At 45.9% G+C, this 23885-nt stretch overlaps 1 protein-coding gene across 7 annotated transcripts in view; it reads left to right on the plus strand.

The window, feature by feature from the left end:
- The first annotated feature begins 1824 nt into the window (after positions 1 to 1824).
- Positions 1825 to 23885, plus strand: part of Fam13b (family with sequence similarity 13 member B) — a 69360-nt gene continuing 47299 nt past the window's right edge. For 2 of the 7 annotated variants that reach the window (XM_021641451.2, XM_060377471.1), the window contains exons 1-2: positions 16858 to 17168; positions 23144 to 23310. The gene's annotated coding sequence lies outside the window, so the exon portion shown is untranslated. Of the gene's footprint in view, positions 1942 to 7566; positions 7904 to 16856; positions 17169 to 23143; positions 23311 to 23885 lie in introns of those variants that run through there. The other 5 variants (XM_021641452.2, XM_060377472.1, XM_060377470.1 and 2 more) reach the window with 4 other exon arrangements.

The raw sequence follows: 23885 nt of genomic DNA on the forward strand, positions 1-23885 counted from the left end.
ACCTACATGCCATGTCCAAACAACATAGCACCCTGACATTAGTGTGCTTATTCCATCCACACGCCACACATCCACACATCGCACACACATCCACATACCACACATGTACCACACACACACAAACATTCACACCCCCCCATGACCACACACACCACACACTCACACACCGCGCATACACAGCATACACACATACACAGACCATGGACACCACATAGGCACACATACATGCACATACCACTCAACCCCCCCCCCACATATACACACATACATACAGCTGCCTCTGCCGTTCTGGTCTCTTTCAACTCACCGCACCCCGTGAACTGACAGAGATCTCCCCCTTCCCAGATTAGATTATCAGAGGAAAACAAAAGAGCCAGGAAGGAAAGGAACGGTTAAAAAGCCATGGGGCCCCAGAGCCTTTTCCAGGGCCCCAGGCTGAGTCCCAGTCGTACTACCCTCGCAGTGGAAAGCTGTGACAGTGCTTGGGAGCTAAGGCATGGTAAGTGAGGGTTCTGAGACACCTGGATCTAATAGTTTAACGTGCCTTCGTGTGTCCCTCAATCAGTTTGAAACTATTTTCAATTCATTACGCAGGTTTCTCTCTAATGTTGCTGGAGGAGGAGAATTTGCTGGTTTCTTAGGTGATATTCACCCAAGCCTTCTCTCTGAAAGACAATAATTAATATGAGCGTGGGCCAGAGAATCATTTCTTGTATTTTATAGGTTACTCAGATTTTAAGAAACCACAGCAAAGAAACAAACAAAAACCCCAAACAGGACAATTTTTGCTTTGCTTTGTTTTTTGCTTTTAGAGACAGTTTTGCTCTGCATCTTTGGCTGGCCTGGAACTATGTAGTCCAGCTTGACCTTGGACCAGGCCCCTCATGGCCACTTGTAACTCTAGCTCCAAGGAATCTTATACCAACCTCCTTTGGCCTCTGAGGGCTCCAGCACATATCCTATTACCACATGCACATAATTCAAAATAAAATAAAATCTTAAGAAAGAAAAAGAGTCTTACCAGGAGATGGTGGCACACGGTTTTAATTCCTGCACTCAGGAGGCAGAGGCAAGCAGATCTCTGTGAGTTCAAGGCTAGCCTGGTCTATAAAGAAAGCTCTAGGGCAGCCAGGGCTACACAGAGAAACCCTTTCTGGAAAAACAAACAAACAAATAAACAGTGTCTCCAAAGCTCAGTATGGCCTAGTATTGTAATTCCAGCCACTCAAGTTAAAGTGGCCGGGCTCGGTGATGCCCATAATCCCAGCCAGGAAGGCAGAGGTAGGTGGCTCTCTGTTAGGTTGCGGCCAGCCTGGTCTACAAAGTGAATCTAGGACACCCAAAGCTATACAGAGAAACCCTGTCTTGAAAAACCAAGAAAGAAAAGAAGTTGGGGAGGAGGGAGGGGCTTATGGGGGGATACAAAATGAATAAAGTGTAAAAAAAAAAAAAAAAAAAGAAAAGAAGTTAAAGTAGGAGGATTGGAAATTCAAGGCCAGCTTAGGCAAAATATTTTAAGAGTCTGTCTCAAAAATAAAAATAAAGGGGAGCTCGGATGAAACAGTGAAAAGTAGTTCTGAGTGTTTGGAAATCCAAGTCCCTGAAAAAAATCAAGGTTGTTCAGAACTCTGTTTTTAAAAAATTATAATGCATTTGTGGGAGGAGCGTAGACATTTACAGCTTCTTTGACAAGCTCTGGGCTCCCAGCTTTGACTGCGATGCCAACTGAATGGGGCCAAGGTCTCTATGTTTCTTGGTGTTCCCATTTTGTTTATCTTTGACCCTTGTCCTGTGGGCTGGTTCTTTATCTCCTCAGGACAGAGATAGTAGCCAGCCAAGTTGGCCTGAGCAGCCTTTTGGGCAGCTCTCAGCCTTGTGTCTGGGGAAAGGACCGGATGGTGAAAAGTCCTCCATTGATGAGCATCTGCTGGGCTGAGCTGGGTGAGTTCATTCCCTCTGAGGCCTCCCTGGGAGTAGAAGCAAGCTTCAGGAAAGACAGAGAACATGGAGCTTTTAGAGTAAAACTTATTAGGTTTGATTAGGCCAGAGGTGGTGGCATATGCCTGTGATCTTAGCACATGGGAAGCTGAGGCAGGAGGATTGCTGAGTTCCAGCACAGCCTGTGATACACTGAAAGACCCAGTTGTTTTTTGTTGTTTTTTTTTTTTAAAAAAGCCCCAGCGAATGTGGAAACTGGCTCACTGCCAAGGCTATGTTTATGATCAAACTGAAAGCAGAAAACTAGGCAGTAGAGACCGGCAGCTCTGTGGTGACACCGTTGGCCCGGGAGCAGAGCACAAAGAAGCCATGGCTTCTGCTCCTCAGCCTAATTAGATGAATGTATGCCAGGCGTGGTGCCATAATCCCAGCACTTGGGAGACTAAGACAGGAGAATTGCTGTCAGTTTGATGCCAGCCTGGGCTACATAGGCCAGCATGACAGGGTGAGAGCCTGTCTCAAAAAAGAAAAGAAAGTATATACAGCAAACCAGGCCTGGTGGTGCACCCCTTTAATCGAAGCACTCAGGAAGGTAGAGGCAGGCTGATTGCTGGGGGTGGGGGGAGCGTGTCTAAAAGGACCCAAAGGGGACAGGGATTCCACAAGGAGACCAACAAAACCAAAAAATCTGGGCCCAGGGGCCCCTGCAGAGAGTGATGCAGCAACCAAGAACCATACACAAAGAGGGCCTAGACCCCCTGCTCAGATGTAGCCCATGGGCAGCTACATGGGCAGTCTCCATGTGGGCTCCTAGTAAGGGGAGCAGGGGCTGTCTCTGACATGATCTAGGTTACCTGCTCTTTGATCACTTCCCCCTGGTTGGGGACCCTTGCTAGAACACAGAGGAAGAGGATTCAGGCAGTCTGATGAGACTTGATAAGCTAGGGTCAAATGGCAGGGGAGTCCTTTCAGTGGACTAGGGGAGAGGGAGGGGGAAAAGAGGAAGGGAGGGTGGGATCAGGACGAGGCTACAATTGATATATAAAGTGTAAAAAAAAACAAAAACGTGTAAAAAAAAAGAAAAATCAATGATGAAGATTCACATTGATTTTTCAATGATGAAGATTGGCACTCAGGAGGTAAAAGCAGGCAGATCTCTTGAGTCTGAGGCCAGCCTAGTCTACAGAGTGAGTTCCGAGACAGCCTGGCCTACACATTTTTTTTTCCCTGTCTTGGAAAAAAAAAATCAACAGAAACAAAACAAAACAAAACAAAACAGTGATGTCGTGAACTGAACTAAGACCCTCTTTAAGCTCTTGCTGTAGGTAGCTTCAAGTTGGGTAAAACTTGGTAATTATTCATCCCAGAAACATGAGACGAACTCAAAAGTAAGAAGCAAAACTTTAACAACAAAGAACCAGATTAAAAAATAACTAGAAAAAAAGTAACTGGAGTGGGGCTAGAGAAATGGCTCAGTGGTTAAGAGCACTGGCTGCTCTTCCAGAGGCCCCGAGTTCAATTGCCAGCACCCACATGGTAGCTCACAATCATCTATAATGAGATCTGGTGTCCTTTTCTGGCGTGCAGGTGTACATGCAGATAGAGCACTCATATACATAAAATAAATAACTAAATCTTAAAAAAAATGACTAGAAGGAAAAGGAGATGAGGATGAGGAGGCAGGGCACAGAGGCACAGGCCTCCCGGCTCTTGGAAGGTAGAGGCAGAAAGGTCAGGGTTCAAAATTGCTCAAGACTGGGGCTTGAAGTAAATGCAAACCTGCCAATAAAAAAGAAAGGACAATTTCTGTTTTATGGTTGTCGGGGCTTGCCGTATAGGACCACTAAATTCAGGCGAGGTGTTCTGAAGATGGCAGATTTGCCCGCACCTTTAATGTCAGCCTAGGCTCGTGCGGGCTCAGTGGAGCCCCAGCCCCATCGCTTCTCTTCCAGATGAAGGAGGAGGGCATCCTTTCTACTTCCGATGTGGGCATCCATTTTTCCACTGCCCCGTTTGCTCCGATAAGCACATGGGTCTGTCTCTAGCCTCTTCTTTTCCAGAGATTCTGGCCCCTCCCCGCCCTGTCTCTCTTCAGTCTCCCCGAGCGCTGCCGATACTGCTCTGGTCAATTCTTGATTCCAATTTTCTTCTTCAGAGTCATAGTTATTATACAGCTTTCTGAGTAATCTTCAGCAATCGGCAGCTACTTGTGCCCTCAGTCCCCTCTAACTTCTGAAGTTTCTTTCTAATATCTCGGAGACTGCCAACAAGAGCAACAGTTGGTGGCTGGCTGGTTTTCTGGCACATGTGGGCCTATGAGGGAACATGCACTCAGTCAGCTCACAGGGGCTCTCCAGGAACCCACGGACAGTACACCTCACCCACCTCACCCACCGTAGACAGCTTGGTAGGTTTTCTAGGAACTGCCTTCAAGCTTCCTAAATGAGCTTGTGCGAGAATTTCTAGAGCTGCCTCCTTTCCTTGGTCACTGTTGGGGTCCTCGTCAGGGTGGGTGAGGAGAAAGCCCCCTTTCTCTAGATCCCTTCCTGAATCTGCTCCTCAGCTGTGAGGAGGATGGAGGAATGTAACTGTTGGCAGTTGTCCAAGGTCGGGTGGCGGGCGTGAAAGCCTGTCTGCAGGAGACTAATGAGATCCCGGGCTTTTTTTTTTTTTTTTTTTTTTTAGAGAATGGTGGGTCCTGAGTTTTCCAATTATACAGATCATTGGTTGAAAGGGTGACATAAACTATGAAAGGGGAAGAATGAAAACATTCAGGGCTTGGGCCTCCAGGGGAGGGGAGTCTCCCTTAGAGAGAGAATGGAGGGTTACTCCTGTTCCAGGGAAATTTCCTCCAGAGCCCTCCTAGCCAGAGCTACTGAGAGTGTGGAGGGGAGAGGCGTCCCAAGGTAGGAGACACAACCCAGCCCCCAGCACAGCCAGGTTTTCATTTCCTTCTGGGGGCGGGTAGACACTGGGACAAACCAAGGGAAAAACTCAGCTTCCTCCAGTGGGAGCGAGAGAACGGGCAGAGATAACATGGCCAAACCAAGAGGATTCAGGTCTCCAGGGAGAGGGCACAGGTCTGAAGCCACCAGAGCTCCCTTCCTCCTAGCCAGCAGGACTGACGAAAACACAGAGACACACACAGGCAACCATGAAGACAGCCAGGAGCGATCATTACACAGACTTACACCAGAGCGTTCAGTGACCAACCGCTCACACAGATCCGGAACTCTGGAATCTGGGCTGTGTCCAGCCTTTCCCGAGTGTACCTTCCAGCAGGTGCCATAAACGGATTCACCTCTGGAGGTGACAGATCCAGGCCGCTTTCTGTAAGTTCCCTTGTAGGATGGAGGCTCCGGAGCCTTGAGGGCACCAGGAGCAGAGATGGGAGAAGTTCCTGGGGCCCTGGAATGGCTCAGGGTGTGCACTCCTAGGAACTGTCCTTTCTCCATGCCGTTGGCCCAGAGGCAGTCCCAGGAGTCTTGCTGGTGCCTCTAGAATGTTGTGAGGTAATCCTGTTAGAGAACACACAGACACTCTTGAAACCAAATAGATGGCTGATGGCTTCATGGGAAACTTGCCCAAATCATGAAGCCCTGATCCTCACAAAAGTCTTTTATGCACACACACACACATACAAATCACATCCTGGATTAAACACTTCAGTTAGCAGGGATGGTTAGCAAGAAGCAGAACTACAGAAGCCAAAAAGCAAGGGTCACACATTCAAGGGTTTTCCTGGACCCTGGAACTATGGACTGGGTCTTTGGTGGATTCGGGCTTTGCTCCTGTCTTGGCAGGTGTTGGAGCTAGGGGTTCGGTTTTACAGTCAGAACGGTGCCTCTACCCTGGTGTCAGTCGTGCTGATCTGGGGCCTGTTACAAGTCCACAGAGTGTAAGAGACCAGAAGGGTCTGCCACTCGGTGAGGTCATCTTTTACTGTAGATGGTACTTCAGTGCCACAGCATCCATTTAACAAGCAGGGATGACAGGCAGAGTGAATAAGGCTTTATTTTCTCGTTTGGGAGCAGCTCCCTGTGGATCCACTGGAGTTGGATTCTAGGCGAAACGTCTCTCAAGTCTCAACAAAGCACATTTCCTTGGTTCTCTTGGAAGCTTCTGGGAAAGTGTCAAATTATTATAGGTGAATTCTGATCTTCAGGACAGATGAGCAAGCAAGGTTAGAGAGGTGATCATGTAGGGACGCAAAGCCAGTTCTGGATGAGACCAGGTGAACATAGGTTACTGACCCTATGAAAGCCTTAGGCATAATCTCAGTTCATTCCGCAACAGGCAGGAATCATGTCCTGAAGGCTAGAGTGCAAAGGCAGGGCCTCCTGCTATGTTTCCAGCACGAAGCACCAGGCCTGGAATATCATAGATGCCCGGTAAATGCTCTTTGCTGAATAGATACTCCAGGAGAAAGAAACAATAAAGAAAACGAGAACCAAATAACAAAACCTTACTATAAAGGCCCAGCCAGTAGCACACCCATTTAATCCCAGAACTCTGGTAGCAGAGACAGGTGGATCTCTGTGAGTTCTGGTCCAGCCAGGACTACATACTGAGATCCTGTCTGAAACAAACAAACAAACAAACAAACAAACACACAACAAATAAATACAAAAATATCAACACTCTCTTAATATAAAACAACATATTTGGTTAAACTATGGGTGCACTCTCTTCCTTTCATGTTTTGTTTTGCTTTTGTTCTGTTTCGTTTTGTTTGGCTTGAGGCAGGGTCTCATATAACCCAGGATGGCTCTGAACATTCTATGTATCAAAGGCTGCCCTTGACTTCTTTGATCCTCTTTGCTCTGCTTTCAAGTGCTGCTATTACAGGATTGGGACACCACAATAGAATCTTTCTTTCTCTGAGGCAGGGTCTCGCCATGTAGACTTGGCTGGCCTAGAATTCACTATGGAGACCAGGCTAGCCTTGAACTCATAGAGATCTACCCTCCTCTGTCTCCTGAGTGCTGAAATTAAAATCATGCACCACCATACCTAGCTAATGCTCTTTTTCTCTCAATGAATATTTTCACAGTGGTTATCTTCAGTTATACCCTTGCAGTAAGTCAAGTCTGAGCCTTTGGACTGTCAGTTTGCCACGGACAGGGGCCCAGTGAGAGGTGGATGAAAAGGATGGTGAGACGCCAGACCCCCAGGGCCTCTGAGGAAAAGATGGGCTCTGAAATGATAAGACTGTTTCAGGCTAAGAAGGCAGACAAAGATTTATTGTGTTGTGAAGGTCACAATCTAAGTCTCTGTAAACTTTGTTTCCCCTACATGAATACAAGGAGAGGGAGAAAAAGAACATCTATTCATTGATATTTATCTTACTTATTTCCAAAAATATTGTTAGAGTGTAGAAAATAGATGATCAGAGGCATTTCATCAAGAAGCCAAAACAAATTTGTCTACAGCAAATGCTCACATTATTGTTATACAAAGAATTTCAAATTATTAGGCCAAAAAAATGTGGACTTGGCAAAGAGGACCATTACTGTCAATTGTCCCAGCTCCTCAGACTTGATGTGGCTGGCACCAGAGGCTCTGAGAGGGAATAAACAACTGAAATCGACATTGTGTTGACTTTGGTCCTATTCCAAAGCCATTCTGTTTCAGAGAGATGTATGATGAAGCATTTCAGGACAGGGATCATTAATGCCCCAGCACATCGTAATTGTTGCTCAGGCAATAGGTATTAAGAAAATAAATGACACAAAGGTTACTCTGGGTTGCTAAGAGCAGAACAGTATCTGCCATTATTTTGGACACTTGCGTGGGATTTGTACACTCTGGAACAGACTCTTCTCTTTGCAGCTAGGAATTTTTTTTTTGTTTGTCTATGAAGAACACACATTCTTGCACTGGCACAATCAATGGTCCTGGGCAGAGTGGCACAGACAGACTTCTTGTGCATCCCTCAGAAGAGGCAGAAGTTCACTCTCTAATGGTGAGTTGCTTCTCCTTTATCAGAGGATTGTAGTTTTGATGGGTTCTTAGTCCCACATCTCCTCACAAGAGAGGCAAGACCTTCCAGGAAGGGAAATTAATGAGCTAAATTTGACTGAGTTAGATAGCATTCCGTGGCTGTCTCAGAATCAGAGTTAACAATCTCTTTTCCTATTTGGCAGTGCCTCCATCCTTTCCCCCAAACAGCCTGTGTTTTCTCATCCGTGTCTAAAGCCGTGTCTTAGTCTTCAAGCAAGCAGAGCCATTCTTCTAATTAGGGAAGACCTTTTTTTTTTTCTTTTTCCCTTCTCTATTCTCCTCCCTCCCCATCTCCTGCCTTCCCCTGTCCTCCCTCCCTATCCACCTTCTCCTTCTCTGAGACAGGGCTTTCTATGTAGTAAGGCTCGGTTTGAACTCACTGTGTACCCAGGCTTGCAGTGCTCACCGTCTCAGACTCCTGAGCGCTGAGATTGCGGGTGTTGGTCCCCACACCTGGCAAGAAGACATGTCCCTGGGGTTCAGTGGATCTTAAAAATAGTACCAAGAAGCCAGGTGCCGTCCAAGACTTTTGAAGCTGTGGGTTTCACTTGAAAGCAAACTGACCAGCGCCGGTGTGGATAGCACAAGGTTCTGGGTTCCGTCCTCAGTATCAAACAGGGCCAGTTGTGGTGGTGCACGCCTTTAATCCCAGTACTCCAGAGACAGAGGCAGGAGGCTCTCTGTGAGTTCGATGAGAACATGGTCTTTAGTGAGCTCTAGGATGGCCAGGACTACACAGAGAATCTCTCTCTCTCTCTCTCTCTCTCACACACACACACACACACACACACACACACACACACACACACACGAGGCACATAGCCAGACAGATGAATAAGCATTTGGTAACTGCTGTGAAGTTTCCACACAGGGATTCATCCCTAGCAATAAAGGTCCACAGAAGCAAAATATTTCTAGAGATGTCTTTTGGCCTCAGAGTAGAAGAGGAATGAAAAAATATTGTAGCATTCTGTTAACTTTTTTTGTTTGTTTGTTTTTTCAAGACAGGGTTTCTCTGTTTGTGCAGCCCTGGCTGTCCTGGAATTTACTCTGTAGACCAACCAGGCTGGCCTCAAATTCATGGAGATCTGCCTGCCTCTGCCTCTCAAGTCCTGGGATGAAAGGCATGTGCCGCCGCCACCACCTGGCTCGCCTTAGTTTTCCTGTTTCACCAGCAGGACCTCCCAGGTACTTCACCAGAGCCACGAGGCTAGTAACAGGGCCTACAACACAAGTGGAAGCTTTCTTATTCTAACTTCACTGCGCATATGGACCAAATGGGTGTGTGTTTAACTTTTTACGTTATAGAATTGGGGATAAAAATGTCTTTGTGCTTGTTACCTTCTGTGGCTCATTTCTTATTAACATCGCATCGGTGATGTAATGACAATCTTGACTGAGCACACCGAATCCACTCTTGCACTCAGATAACTTTGGTGGTGGATGAGATCAGTACGGATAAGGGAGACACTCAGTGAAGGAGGCATGGGTTGTAATGTGACAAGACACACAGAGTTATGCCCTGACTTCAAGTCTCATCCCAGGGACACTTATGACCCCTAGAAGGCAGATATGCCTGGCATCCAGGACATGCTCTCAGTTCAGTGACTTGATACACAGCCTTACCTCTGAGAAACATAATGGTTGAGTTCAGAGAACTTGGATGGAATACTCTTTTACCATGCGAAAAATCATCTCAAGATCCCATTTCTAATAACTTTCCTCACCTGAATCAACATGAGGGGTCCTTAAAAACACACAGGTTTGGTCACTCCTCATCATGGCTAAATAGCTGTAGTTTCAACACTAGAAATACATAAGAATATGAGTACTAGTTTAGCATGATGGCATACACCTGTAATCCCAACACTTTAGGAGGTGGTGAAAGCAGGAAGACCAGGAGTTCAAGGCCAGCCTGATCTACATGAGACTCTCTCAAAAACAAAAGGAAAAAAGAAAGCCCCCAAACCCCAAACCCCCAAACTAAAACAATACATGACTTTTATCCCCATAGGTAAAACATTTGTAAGAAAGAAGAAGAAAGATGTATGTAATTTTGAGAGATGACTGCCAGGTTTATGAAACTGTTTTATTATATCGGAAGTTACATTCTCAGCCAAAGGAGATGTTTAGCTGGCAAAAGTACGTGGGGCCAAGCCTGATGAATTCCAGGACCCAAATTTTGGAAGGCAAGAACTGACTCCTGCAAGCTGTCTCTGACCTCCATGCAGGTGTGTCCCTATCCCGAGCAAGTAAATCAGTGTAAAGGAAGTCCCCACCTCCACTTCGGAGCATCCTGTGCTGTGTGTAAGACTCCGCAGCACCCTTGCTAGTTACTCCTGGGTCCATGCAGGTTTATCTACCAACAACGGATCTATACAGGGCCCCCAACCTTGTCCTGGTTAAGAACTACTTTTTTTTTAAATTAAAACAGTTATTATTGGGAGGGGTTGGGCAGCGTGCTGTGGCATGGATGTGGAGGTCAGAGGACAAGTCTGTAAAGTCAGTTCTCTCCTTCCACCTTTCCGTGGGTCCTGGGGATGGAACTCAGGTCACCAGGCTTGCGTGGAACAATCTTGGCAGCTGGTGAACTACTGTTTTAATCAAGTACCAAGACCTTACAGCTCTCCCAGACACTCCCACGCCATCACCTCATTAAAATGATCTTTGAGGTGAATCCTTTTCATAAATTCTAGACAACAGCAGGATTATGACAGTGAATGTAGTTAGTCATGAAAGGCTGAGGAAGAACTCCTGAGGATTTGTTTGGCAGCTCTCTGCTGCCGTCTATGAGAGGCAGGACGAAGTGGGACTACTAGGTACTTACCATCTTTCTGCTGCACTTAGAGGGCGCCACGGGCTTGGGTCTGACTCCCAGGGCTGATGGCTATTTTGGCAGCAGAGCAGAGGAATGCTGACTCTAAACTGAGTTGGGGCCATCCTCCCACGTTTGGGTAAGATCTTGTGAGCTTCCTGTGGGCTGGGTGAAGACTGCACAGAAATGCCCCTGGTCTGACACAGTTGCAACAAGAGCAAACTCTTCAGACACTTCATGGCTGTCATACTAATTTTAGTCATAGTAACTTTACTGCTACCTGCAGGAAAACTGTCTAAAGTACTCAAGTGCACACACACACACCCCTACGAGGAGGAGGCTATGGAGAGCTGATCTTGGACAGTGACTAGATGTAAGGCCTTATCTGATAGGGCCTTCACAGAGATAATAGTCTCCAGCAAGCAGCTGAAGGGGAACACCGTGGATCTTCGGTCAAGGGAACTGGGGGTGAAAATAAGAAAGACAGGGTGATGCTGGCCTCTGAAGTTATCAGAACATTGTCAGGAAAAGTCTGCTCTGGAGATCTAAGTATCTACTGATCACATGGAAGAACGACCCTGTCTGCTCCTTTCCTCTCTTCCTTCCCTTGGCTCTAGTTAGCATTGTTGGGGAAAAGGAGGAGGAGAGAGGGGAGGGCGAGGAGGAGGAGAAGGAGGAAGAGGAGGAAGAAGGGCAGGCAGGGTTAGAGGCTGGGTTTGGTCCCCTCCCCAGCTGGAGAAGAGGAAAAAGCTTTGCTTTCTGTGATTCAGCCATCACAGGACATCTATTCCTCGGGTGAGTCACAAAACTCATGGAACGTTCCTGGGTTTTTAATTAGGTTGTATGATCTATTTCCATTGTACAAATTCAAAGGGATGGCAAAAGAAAGTTTTTTAAATGGGAAAAAAGTCGTATGTGCATATGATTTTGCACATACAAAATGGGGCTCAGAGGACAATGTTGGGGAGTCAGTTCTTTCCTTCTACCCTGTTGAGGCAGGGGCTCTCGTTTCTGCTGCTCTACTACACTGGGTTGGCTGGCCCATGAACTTCTAGGCAACTCTATTGTTTCCATCTCTCATCTTGATATAGAAGAGTTGGGATTACAGATGTGTCCAGTTTTTTTTTTTTTAAAGAAAAGATTAATTTACACATATGAGCACTCTATCTGAATGTATGCCTGCATGACAGAAGAGAGCATCAGACCCCATTACAGATGGTTGTGAGCCACCATGTGCTTGCTGGGAATTGAACTCAGGACCTCTGGAAGAGCAGACAGTGCTCTTAATCGCTAAGCCATCTCTCCGGCTCCACGTCCAGCTTTTTGTGTGTTCTGGGGACTGAGCCCCCATTCTCAGGCTTTTACCTGCACACGCTTTTTTACCTGCAGGGCCATCTCCATGGCTCGTCTTTGATTTTAGTTTTGTGAGAAAGGGCCCATGAGTAGTTCCAGCTGGCTCTGAAACTGTGAACACACAGCGAGCCTCAAGCCTCCCACTGGGATAACAGGCCTATGCTACTACTTCTGGCCAAATTCTGTTTTTATTTTAGAAATTCTATCCTATGATCTCTGCATTGGAATACTCTAAGATCCAGAATTTGTTTTCTAAGACATGTCCTTGAATACTCCAGTGGGAGGTGCTCAGTGAATCAAGTCACTAGTTGTTGTTTTTTAACCTGTACTTGAAAACTAGGTACCTAGAGGTGAGGGTGAGCGAGCGTTTTTGGCTTCATGTAAAGTACCTTCTATAGCCAGTTACGGTAATCAGGCCTGTGTAAGTGGGGATAAGGTGGACATTTTGTTCTCTTAGGCATTACTCATGAATTTTACTTGCTTGTGATTAAGCTTTTGAAGCAATCATGTGGCCTCTATTTTCCAACTATGGACTTACAGGTAAAGGCTTTATTCAAAGTGTTTAGTGTGGTGGAATGATTTTTATTTAAAGATTTATTTATGTATATGAGTGCTCTATCTGCATGTACACCTGCGTGCCAGAATTGGGCATCAGATTCCATTTTAAATGGTTGTGAGCCACCATGTGGTTGCTGGGAATTGAACTCAGGACCTCTGGAAGAGCAGCCAGTGCTCTTAACCTCTGAGCCATCTCTTTAGCCCCTGGAATTCTTAATTCTTTCCTTAAAAACATTCATTCATTCACTGACTTATTTATTTATTTATTTAACATTTGTGTCTGTGCCAGCTGTGCCAGGTCAAAGGACAGCTTATGGGACTTTTCTCTCTGCTGTGTGGGTTCTGGGTATCAGACTCATGTCATCAGCCTTGGAAGCAGGTACCTTTACCTGTTGGCACCTCAATAACCCAAGCTGGTGGAATTTCAGTTTTCTTTTCTTTCTTTTTTTTTAAGAGTTATTTTTTTTAATGTATATGAGTGATCTATTTTCATGTACACCTGCACATCAGAAGAGGGCATCAGCTCACCTTCTAGATGGTTATGAGCCACCGTGTGGTCCCTGGGAATTGAACTCAGCACCTCTGGAAAAGCAGACAGTGCTCTTAACCTCTGAACCATCTCTCCAGCCCAGAGTATCAGTTTTAAGTTTCATAGTCTTGTGAAATTTTCCAGTGTTTAAAAAAATGTTCTAAGAATTAGGAAATGTTTGACAGAAATTAACATGGTATATTTCCATAAACTATTATTTGGAGAAAATGTTGTAAAAGCTGAAAATATATTGCCTTTACCAATGGCTCTTTAAAAAAAATGAGTTTCTTGAGGATTTCATACAGTGTATTTTGATCATCTTTACCCTTGGCCTCCATTCCACCCAGATCCCCACTCCTTCTCTACCCTCCTAACCTTGTGTCCTCTTCTTTAAAATTTAATGTTTTTGAGACTGGGTCTTTTTCTATACCGTGGGCTGGGCTGGAACTCACTCTGTAGACCAGGCTGTCCTCCAGAGATCTAGGCAGATCCTCTGCCTCCTGAGTGCGGGGATTAAAGGTGTACGCCACCATGCTCAGCACAGCCTACGGTGCCCTTGTTCAGAAGCAGTCTCTATCCAAGTACTAAGCAGGCCCAACCCTGGTCCGCCTCTGTGATCAGATGAGAGCAGTCAATGTCAGGATAGTAGGGTAGACTTGTAGATTTGTTGGCCTTTTTTTGATACAGGGTCTCGTGTTGTCCAGGCTAGCCTCAAACTCATATTGATCCTCCTGCCTCAGCCTCTAGAGTGCTGTCACTACAGGAATGAGTCATCAGGTGTGGGCTCAACAGGCAGTATTTCTCTCTTAAGTGAGTTCATAAATCTCTTCCTCATCTCCAAGGTAAAGCAAACAACAACATTTAAAGAAAGGTACAAGATTAAATGCAAACTGCATCTTGATTGCGCTGCTGTGAAACAGGCTTGGGGCATTGGTTTGGCAGAGTTGTTTTCATTTATTTATGTGGTGGTGGTGGTGGTCTGTGTGCGTGCACGTGCAGAAGCACATATATGGAAGTCAGAAAAACAATCTGTAGGAGTCCATTCTGTCCACCCATCATGCAGGTCCCAGGGTCAAAGTCAGGTTGCCAGGCTTGTCACCCTTAGTGGATAAGCCATCTTTGCTGGCCTAGTTTGGCAGATGTGGAAACCTAAATATCACTTGCTCAGGTTAATTAGGCTTTGAGGAACTAATTTGGATAGAACAACTTCAAAATTCAACCCAGTAGACGCAACCTAATTTATAAATTACACCGAGAATAAACTGAGACTGCACGGAGAGCTAGTCTTCATTTGTGTGCCCTGGACAATGCCATTTTACTGGGTGTTTTGAGATTAAAGGTGATGGAAAAGCTACTGGCTGAGCTTGACATTGGAGCACGGGACTTTGTATTTATCCAGGATGAACATAATTTAACTTTGCTAGTATATAAACTCCCTGGAGGGATCTTGTCTAATGTGTCCAAAGAGGCTAGAAAATAGTTGTCTGCTCAAGTATCAATAAGTATCCACTTGAATGAGTGACTGTATGAGGATTAAAGTTTTTGTTTTGTTTTGTTTTTTTTTCCTTGAGCCTGGAATGATGCTCATGATTGTTCACTGGGGATGTGGAGACAGGCAGACTCATGAGTTCCGGGGTGGCCTGGGCAACAGAACAGATAGTCTGCTCCACAAACAAACATTTGGGGGCAGGTACTGAGGAGTAAGTTGTTAAAGTGCTTGTCCAGTGACCCCATACCCCAGTATTGAATTAGGGTTTTTGCCGATATTGGTATATGATTCTGGTCATCAGAACTAGTTACCTCTTTTCTGGACAGAGTAGGAGTCATACTGTATGTATTCACACACACACACACACACACACACACACTTTATTTAATTATATGTGTTTGTGTACATGTGAATGTAGATGCCTAAGAAGGCCAGAAAAAGTGTGCACGCCTGTGATCCCAGCACTTGGGGAGGCAGAGGCAGGTGGATCTCTGTGAGTTTGAGGCCAGCCTGGTCTACGCTGTGAGGACAGCCAAACCCTATCTGGAAGAACAATAAAAAACAAAAACAAACAAAACAAAATTCTAGAACACTGTGTCAGATCCCTTGGAGCTGGAATTCCAGGAATTGTGAGCTAAGGTGGGTGCTGTGAATCAAGCTCAGTTATTTTAGAACAGCGGGAAAAGCGCCCACAGTATCTTCTTCAGCTCTGTGGTTCTAGACTTCTTGTGGACCACACCCTTCAGTTATGACAGCATCATCTGGGCATGTGACCTTTAGGTTACAGATAATTTCAGTCTCTCTGATGAAGTCTGGCAGCCACTTTGGTCTCTGTATTTACAGATAGATCATTGCATAGGGTGACTTTTTAATATATATTTTTTTATTTTATGAGAGCATTATAATAGTGTTTTGCCTACATGTATGTCTGTGTGAGGGTGGCAAGTCTCGTGGAACTGGAGTTACAGACAGGTGTGAGCTGCCATGTTGGTGCTGGGAATTGAACCTGGGTCCTCTGGAACAGCAGCTAATGTTCTTAACTGCTGAGTCATCTCTCCAGCCCTCCCTTTTTATTTTTACAAATCGTTGTGGGTTTTTGAGACAAGGTAGTCTGCGTTACTTTACACTCATCATGTAGACTAGGTTGGCCTCACTGAACTTAACAATCCTCCAGCCTTTACCCCGCAAATGCTAGGACTGCAGCCATGGGGTACACCTGATCACTTTTCATAAATCTTGTGCCAATGTCTGTGAGTTTTGTTTTTGTTGTTTACATTTTCCAGGTTACTGACTTCTGACAAAGGCAGGTAGGGAGCTGCAATGGTTTGTTTGTTTGTTTTTTTATTTTTGTCTTTTGAGGCAGCTCAGGATGGTTTTGTCCATGTTACATAGTCCAGGTTGGCCTCCAACTGGAGGTGATCCTCCTGCCTCAGCTTCCTGAGTGCTGAGATTTCAGAGGGAAATCCTTTGTAGTGGTTTGTACTTTTTAGAGAAACTAGTTTACCTTGCTGAACACTGTAAGACGTCAAAGCCTTTAACAGGAGAGATGATCTAATCACATTACTGAGGGTGCGAGGGAGCCGCAAGGTTGCTGCAAGGTTGGTCTACGTGGCCACACAAGCAAGGTCATAATCCTAGGCTCATAACTCATGTCTTCCCGCCGTGGTTTACGGTCAGAAGTTCTCTGTGAGCAAGTCTATTAACTTCCATATCCCGATCCCTCCTGGAGGCACCACGGCTTGGTAATCTCTCTGGAGTCCAGGTCAGGTACTTAGGTAGAGCGGGGTGGGATGGGAAGAGAGGGGCGAGGCAGAACCCCAGGAATCCCTCATCTGACCCAAATCGCTGCCAATAAGAAAACCATGACCCTTGGGGCCTGCCGGGCAGCTAGCTTCTGGTGAAGGTCTACGAAATCCTCGCCGCTACGGCTTCCCGGACCTCCTGCGAGGCTCGAGGCGCGGCTGAAGACCCCTCTAGGCCTCCTTAAGCGCTCTCCTTCCCCGCGACACACCCGGGCCCCCCCTCCCCCGCCGGCTCGCGCCTGGCACAGGACCCAGGAACCCACGGGGGGGGGGGGGGCGGGCCGCGGCCGCCGCAGTCCAGCGCCGAATCCGGGCTGACCAGGGCGCCGCGAGCTCGCCCCGCCCCCCCGCGTCACTTCCGGCCCGGCCGCTCGCCCTCCACCCTGCTCCCCTCCCGCTCGCCGTTAGGGAGGCTCTGCGCCTCAGCCGCCGCCGCCGCCTCCGCCGCCGCCCACTCGTCCGCGCCCGCCGCCGCCGCCGCCGCCGCCCGGGGTCTCCGGGGGTCGCTACCGGGCTGGCCCCGCGCCGCAGCAGTCCCTTCAGCCTCGCGCCAGAGGCCGCCTCGGGAGGAGCCCCGCAGGCCGCCGTGCCGCTCAGAGCCTCCGCTCTCGCCTTGTCGACGTCGCCAAGGGTTCTGGAGAAGCGGCCGAGGCCGGGGGACGGGGCTTCGCGGTTCCAACGGTGGGTGAACGGGCGGGCGCCGGGCCCCGCGCATGCGCGCCTGGCCGCCGCCGCCGCGGCCCTTTCCACCCCCTCCCTTCCCCCCCCAGCCCCGCGGCCGCCCGGCGTCCCCGGGTCCCACCCGCGGAGGGCCGTTTGGGGTCCGGGAGGCGCGAGGCGCGGCCCCCGCGGGCGTTGGGTCGAGGGGCCTTCTCGGCTGGGGAGAGGAGAAAGAGGCGGCGGCCCCGGCCGGCGGGGGGTGTGGCAGCCTCGGCTTCCCAGCTGCTGCGGTGCGTGCAGACCCGGGGTGCGGGCCTCGCCCCGCAGCCGCGCCCGCCCGCCGGTTCTGCCTTCAAGCTGGGCAGGGTTGAGGCAGGCCAAGGGGGGGGAAAGAAAAAAAGAAAAAAGCAAAGAGTGGTTTATTCCTGGCTCAGCTGCGCCCCTTTTTCAGGTCACGTGAGATGAGTGGCTGCCGACTTCCTTAAATCGCTCGGAGAATATAGCCAAAATTGGGCTGTTGGTGCACTGGGACCTCGTTGAGAACGCCCTCAGCCAGAGCTGGACCCGAGGGGTCCCGGTGCAGGGCGTTGAGTTTCGGATCGATAAGATTATAGGAAGTGGAGTCAGTTGGCACACTTCGCCCAGTGGGAACTGTTGAACTCTCTCTTTGTTTGTCATCAATTAAAACCCAAACTGACTTAGAAAAACTGTTGCATAATTTCATCCGGTTCCCCGTTTAGGCCGCCTAATCAGCTTGGAGGAAGCCAAACGGAAAATGGCAACCACTGCTACAGTGTATTTGGCCGTTTAACATTAAATAGCGGTGGTGGTACCCAAGTTTGTAGGAGTTATTAAAGGGTAGATTTGAATATTAACTTTCTGGGCCTGGGCGAGTGTGAAGTTGTGCCTTCTACTTCCCTTTTTGTAACCTGAAGTACAGTTTGGCCCGGATTTTCCACAGGTTCCGTGCACTTAGTAAATACTTGTTGAGTGACCTGTTCCTTATTTGTTTGTCTCTTAGGTGCCTTCTCTTTATCCTTTTAAATTAGAACAATTTCTCCGCTTTTGCTAGTTAGTCATCTGTAACGCTGTTGAAATCCTTGCAGTATGTAGAAGGGGCCTATTTAGTGACATTAGAATCTTTCATTAGATAATAATTAACTTACATTAAAGTAACTTACATTGTGGGGTTTTAAAAATTATTATTAAAATGTTTTAGGATAGGAAGTGGCTGAATTAAATAGTGATGTACCAGTATTTCTCCACCAGTAATATGACACTTTTTTGAGACAGGGTCTCAGGGAAGCCTGCCTGGCCTGGCCTTCCTTATCTAGCTGAGGACCAACGACTTCCAACTCCTGATCCTCCTGCCACCTCCCCAAATGTTGAGATCTAAAGCATGTGCCACCACACTAGGTTTCAAAACTTTTTTTTTTTTAACAACAGTTGTTTATTGTTTGTGTTCTTATTCCATGGCAAACATTGCAGGTGAGAGGACAATTTTCAGTTCTCCACAACATGGATTCTGGGCTAAAACTCAGGTCATCAGACTTTTTGGTGGCAAGTACCTTTACCCCTTAAGTCTTATCTCCAATCTTCAAATTCTTTTTTAAAACCTTATAGAAAATATATATACAATTTACCATTTCACAGTTGACCTCCGGTTTTATTTTTTGAGATGGTCTCTCTTGTATCCCTCACTCAGAAAATTGTGGTGAAGCTTCCTGAGCACTGGGATTACATTGCAGGTGGGCACCGTTAGGTCCAGCTGTAACAAGTGCTTTTTTTGTTTTTTTTTGTTTTTTCTTCGTAGCAGTACCAGGCTCTACTCGGCACGTGTGTACCCATTCCCTCCCCTTTGCCTTGTGCTGGCTTTTTACCCACCTGACCTTGAACATCTGATCCTCTTCCCTTCAGTGAGAAGATTATAAGCTTGCACTGCCAGTTTTGTGGTGTTGGTGTGAGGCAAGCACTTTATCTACTGAGTCACATCTTTAGCCTCTCCTGTGCTTTTGATTTGCATTTCCCTAAAGGCTGGTAGTAGGCAATTTAAAAAGTTTTTACTTGTGTGTAGGTGTAGTATACAGGCGATGGTGTGTGTAGAGGTTGGTCATAGGACAACTTTGTAGGGTTGGTTCGTTTCTTCTAGTTTTTAAAACTTTGAAAATTTTATGTTTATGGATGTTTTGCCTGCATGTATGTCTGCACCGTATGCATGCCTGGTGTCCTCAGAGGCCAGACCCCCTGGAACTGGAGTTGCAGATGATTCTAAACAGCTTGTATGGGTGTAGGAATCAAACTCTGGAAGAGACTCTGGTGCTCTTAACTACTGAGCTCTCTCAGAGCTCAAATTTCACCTTTTTCTGGGTTCTGAGGATTGAACTCTGCTTGCAAGGCAGCAAGTACTTTCACTCACTGAGCCTAGGGACAATGGCCCAGGGACAGCTTTTCCATGCTATGTCCTAGTTAGGTTTGCCCTCCTGGGATAAAACACCATCACCCACAGGTTGGGCAGGAAAGGGTTTATTTCCTCTTACTGGTCGAAATCTTTCTTTGAAGGAAGTCAGGACAGGAACTTGAAGCAAACTAAAGCAGAGGCCACCGGGGAATGCTGCTCCTGTCTCCTGGCTTTCTCAGCCTCCTTTCAACCCAGGACCACCTGCTGGGATGGCACCCACCTCATCTGTGGGTTGGATTCTCGAATATCAATAAAAAAAGCAAAAAAGCTTCACAGACTTGCCCATAGGCCAGTCTGGTGGAGGCATTTTCTCAGTTGAAGTTCCTTCTTTCCGAATGACCCTGGCCTCAAGTCAAGATGACAAAAACAAACTAGCACACTTACTGTTTGGATATTTGGAGAAATCTCAAATCCATAACCATTTTTTAACTTCGTTGTTTCCTTGTTCGGTTGTGGGTGTAGTTAGTCTTTTTATTTTCTATGAGTTATACTTTTTTTTTTTTTTTTGAAAACCTAACATTTCTGAAAATGAATGAATTACTACAAATTAATTTTTCTATAACATTCCGCTTTAAAGAATAGTAATAAAAGAATAGCAATAAGCAGCAAGGGAGCTGATTTTATATGTTTTTATCTTATTTATTTACTTTTGCTTTTTGAGACAGGGTTTTTCTGTGTAGCTGCCTGTCCTGGACTCACTCTGTAGACCAAGCTGGCCCTGAACTCACAGAGATCAGCCTGATGCTGCCTCCCAGAGTGCTAGGATCACGGGCGTGTGCCACTGTGCCCAGCTGCTAATACACTTTTAATCCCAGTACTCTTTAGGTAGAGGCAGGCATATCCCTGGGAATTCCAGGCCAGTCTTGTTCTATGTATTAGTTTCCAGAGTAGCCAGGGCTACATAGTTGAGACACTGTCTCAAAAACCATATGTATATATATATTTAATTTTCCCATGAAATGAAGACCCTACTTTAATCAATGAGTAAATGTTTTTTTCAGACATTTTTGTTAATAAAATAATTTTGTAGCATGCTAAGACTGTGGGAGGAGTTACTATTCTAGAAAAAGGAAGTATGGAATGTATAGATGAACTTGTCTGCAGTTTGTGTTTCCCAAACTTGAATGAATTGGGACTTATCCAAGAGAAAACAGTAGTCTAATTTTTTAGTAGCTGATTTTAACTAAAATGGGAACAGTGAAGGATTTGGAATAGAGTGTACGTGATAACATGCCACTTTAATACAAAACTTGCTTTACATGATCTATTAAATGGAAATCATTCTGCGGTTTGGTACATTTCAAGGAGAAGCAGCAGAGTCGGTGGGGTCTGTGTTTGTTAGCTGGAAAGGACACTGACTTCAAAGCCAGGTGCAGCTCTTGGTCACAACCTGTGGAGCCTGACCAGGTTCCTCTGCTCTCTGAGCCTTTTCTTTTTCCTCCTCACTTCATGGGATGGTTGGAGGATTCCAGGGGGTAGTGAACTGGAAAGTACTGGAAATGATAGAATCAGTTCAAATACTTGGATTCTATTTTTGGTTAGTTTAGAAGTAGAAACAAAAAAAAAAAAAAAAAGAAATAATCTTTGTTGTTGAGATTAGTTCAACATTCACAAAACAAGTTTGGTCGCTACCTTTTTTTTCATTTTGTGGAGTTTAGGCTGGAAACCATGGCCTTAGGCATGTTAGGTCAGTGCCACTTTTGTTATGTGCCTGTTTGGTGTGTGCATGTGGATGTGGATACTAGTGTACCTGTGTGAGTTTTCATTTGAAGGCCAGAGCCGATTTGGAGAGTGTTTCTCGGGAGCCCACTTTGCTTTTTGAGATAGTTTCTTACTGGGAGCTGGGGCTTGCAGGCTCTGTTAGGCCAGCTGGTCTGCCATCGAGCCCCAGGGATCTCTGCCTGTCCTTGCCATGATTACGTGGCCATGCCACCACACCTGGCTTTTATGTGGGTGCTGGGAGTGGATCTCAGGTCTTCATTCTTAGGGGTGAGCACTTAGCTCTTTCCTCAGCCCCCAACTTTTCCTTCCTTCCCTCCTTCCTTCCCTCCTTCCTTTCATTCCAAAGGAACTTTTACCAGCTGTGTAAAATGAGAAAAGTTTCCATCTCTGGGAACCCATTTGTCTAGAGTAAGTTATAGTCTAATACCTTTTTCTGATTAAAAGCAAGTACATTGTAGTTTTATATTAAAGACCAATAAAAAATAAGCTATCGAAGTATAGTTTCACAGCAGTCAGGCTGAAGCAGGGGGATCTTGAATTTGAGGTCAGCCTTGACTATATAGAATGACTGTCTCTAGGAAGAAGGAAACAAAAAAGATTGGTAAGAACACTTGCTACTTTAGCAGATGACCTAAGTTAGGTTCCAAGAACCCACACTGGGTGGCTTCAGCTCCCTGTAACTCCAGCTCGGGGAGATCCAACGCCTTCTTGCTTTTGCAGGCACACTCAGACATATGTTCCCTTTCTCTCTCTCTCTCTTTCTCTCCTCTTTCACACTCACATTTGATCTCAAAAATAATAAAGATAGGTTATTATTTATTTTTGTTTTTTTCAAGACAGTCTCTGTGTAGCCCTGGCTGTTCTGGACCACACCCTGTGGAGCGGGCTGGTCTAGAACGCAGAGATCATCTGCTGCTGCCTCCTGAGTGCTGCCACCAGAGGCGTATGCGTCCACACTCAGCTTTATTATTACAGTTTTAATTTCATTCTGTCTGTCTCTGTCCCCCCCCCCCCCCACTGTGTCTATGTGTGAGGAGGGTATCAGAGGGCAACTTTCAGGAGTTGGTTCTCGATTTCCACCAAGGGTCCCAAGGGTCAAATTCAGGTCATTAGGTTTGGCAGGAAGTGCCTTTACCCACTAAGCTAGCTCTCTAGCCCAGTGGTTCCCAACCTGTGGGTTGTGACCCCCTGGGGGGGTCACATATCAGATAACCTTATATTATGATTCCTAACAGTAGCGAAATTACAGTTGTGAAGTAACAATGAGATAATTTTATGAGAAACTGTATTAGAGGGTCAACCCTGAGAACCACTGCTCTACTTCTTTAAGGTTTTTAATGTGGTATCGCTGTGTATGTTACGCTATTCACTACTCTGCTTTAGAAATACAAGATACATGTCGATAGGTGCTCTTAATTTTTCCCCCCTAAATACAGAGTTTTGGGTAATGGAAAACAGTTGAGAAATTTTGTGCATTGGAATGATTAGATTTGTTAGGGAGGCAGAGGCAAGGAGAGGCCAGCCAGGTCTACATAGTGTGACCCTGTTTTTTTGGGGTTTTTGTTTGTTTGTTTGCTTGTTTTTTTAAAGATTTTTCTTCAGCACCTATCTAGGAATAGTTGCTTGATCCTGTAACCCCACCACTCTGTGGTGGAGACAGGTGGGTCCCGGGAACTCATTGGCTGGTTAGTCTACCTGAAGGGCTAAGCTTCAGATTCAGTGAGAGACTGTTAAAACTAAGATGGAGAGTAATGAAGGACCACACACACACAGATAAAGACGTGAGAATTGAAACAGTTGTTTTCTCTTGTTGTAGATTAACTGCTGAAGTACTGATCGAGTTCTGCGTTTCTTCAATGAGGAACTACAGGCTGATCTTCTGCCATAACCTCAAACAACCATAAATGACAGAAGGATGCTTGCTCAGTGAGGGTAGCTGGTGCAGAAGACGTTTTTTAAACTTAGGTGTTTAAGTGCTCAAAGGTAAGCTTTCTTAGTGGTAATGCTTTATTAACCTACAGCGATTTTTGGACTTTGCTGTCTATAGCTGCTATTAATTTTTCTCACTTTTTTTTTCTATCAGTGATTCATGTTCATGTGATTAGCTGATTAGTTTGAGGTTTTGTATTATCTGGCGCTAAGTGTATCCAAGAGTAGATGTTCTTTTCTAAGGCTGTGTAAATCTATGATGTTTTCTCGTTCCTAATTTAAATTCGGTCATTCCTGAAATTGGTTGGATTGGATTGTTTCCTGGTTAGGCCATGGAGCCCTTGATCTAGCAGTTGATTCAGTCTTACTTTTTTAAACTTTAGAATCTTGGGATTCACCTTTGATCTGGAGTATCAGTATTTAGAAAAGTTTTTCTTCCTTTTAAAGATAGCCCTTTCTCCTTTTTTTTAGAGAATGGATTTTTATTGGTACTAGTTAATTGTTTGGGTGACTTGTTATTTAATACTTCCATACTGGAGACAGTTATCTGAGGTGTTATTTCCTTTCTTTACTGATCTCCATCCTACATTTTGTTTGCTTGTTTGTTTTTTGTTTTTTGAGACAGGGTT

The sequence above is a fragment of the Meriones unguiculatus genome, chromosome 2 (assembly GCF_030254825.1).
Source record: "Meriones unguiculatus strain TT.TT164.6M chromosome 2, Bangor_MerUng_6.1, whole genome shotgun sequence".
In the NCBI taxonomy this organism is placed as follows: domain Eukaryota; kingdom Metazoa; phylum Chordata; class Mammalia; order Rodentia; family Muridae; genus Meriones; species Meriones unguiculatus.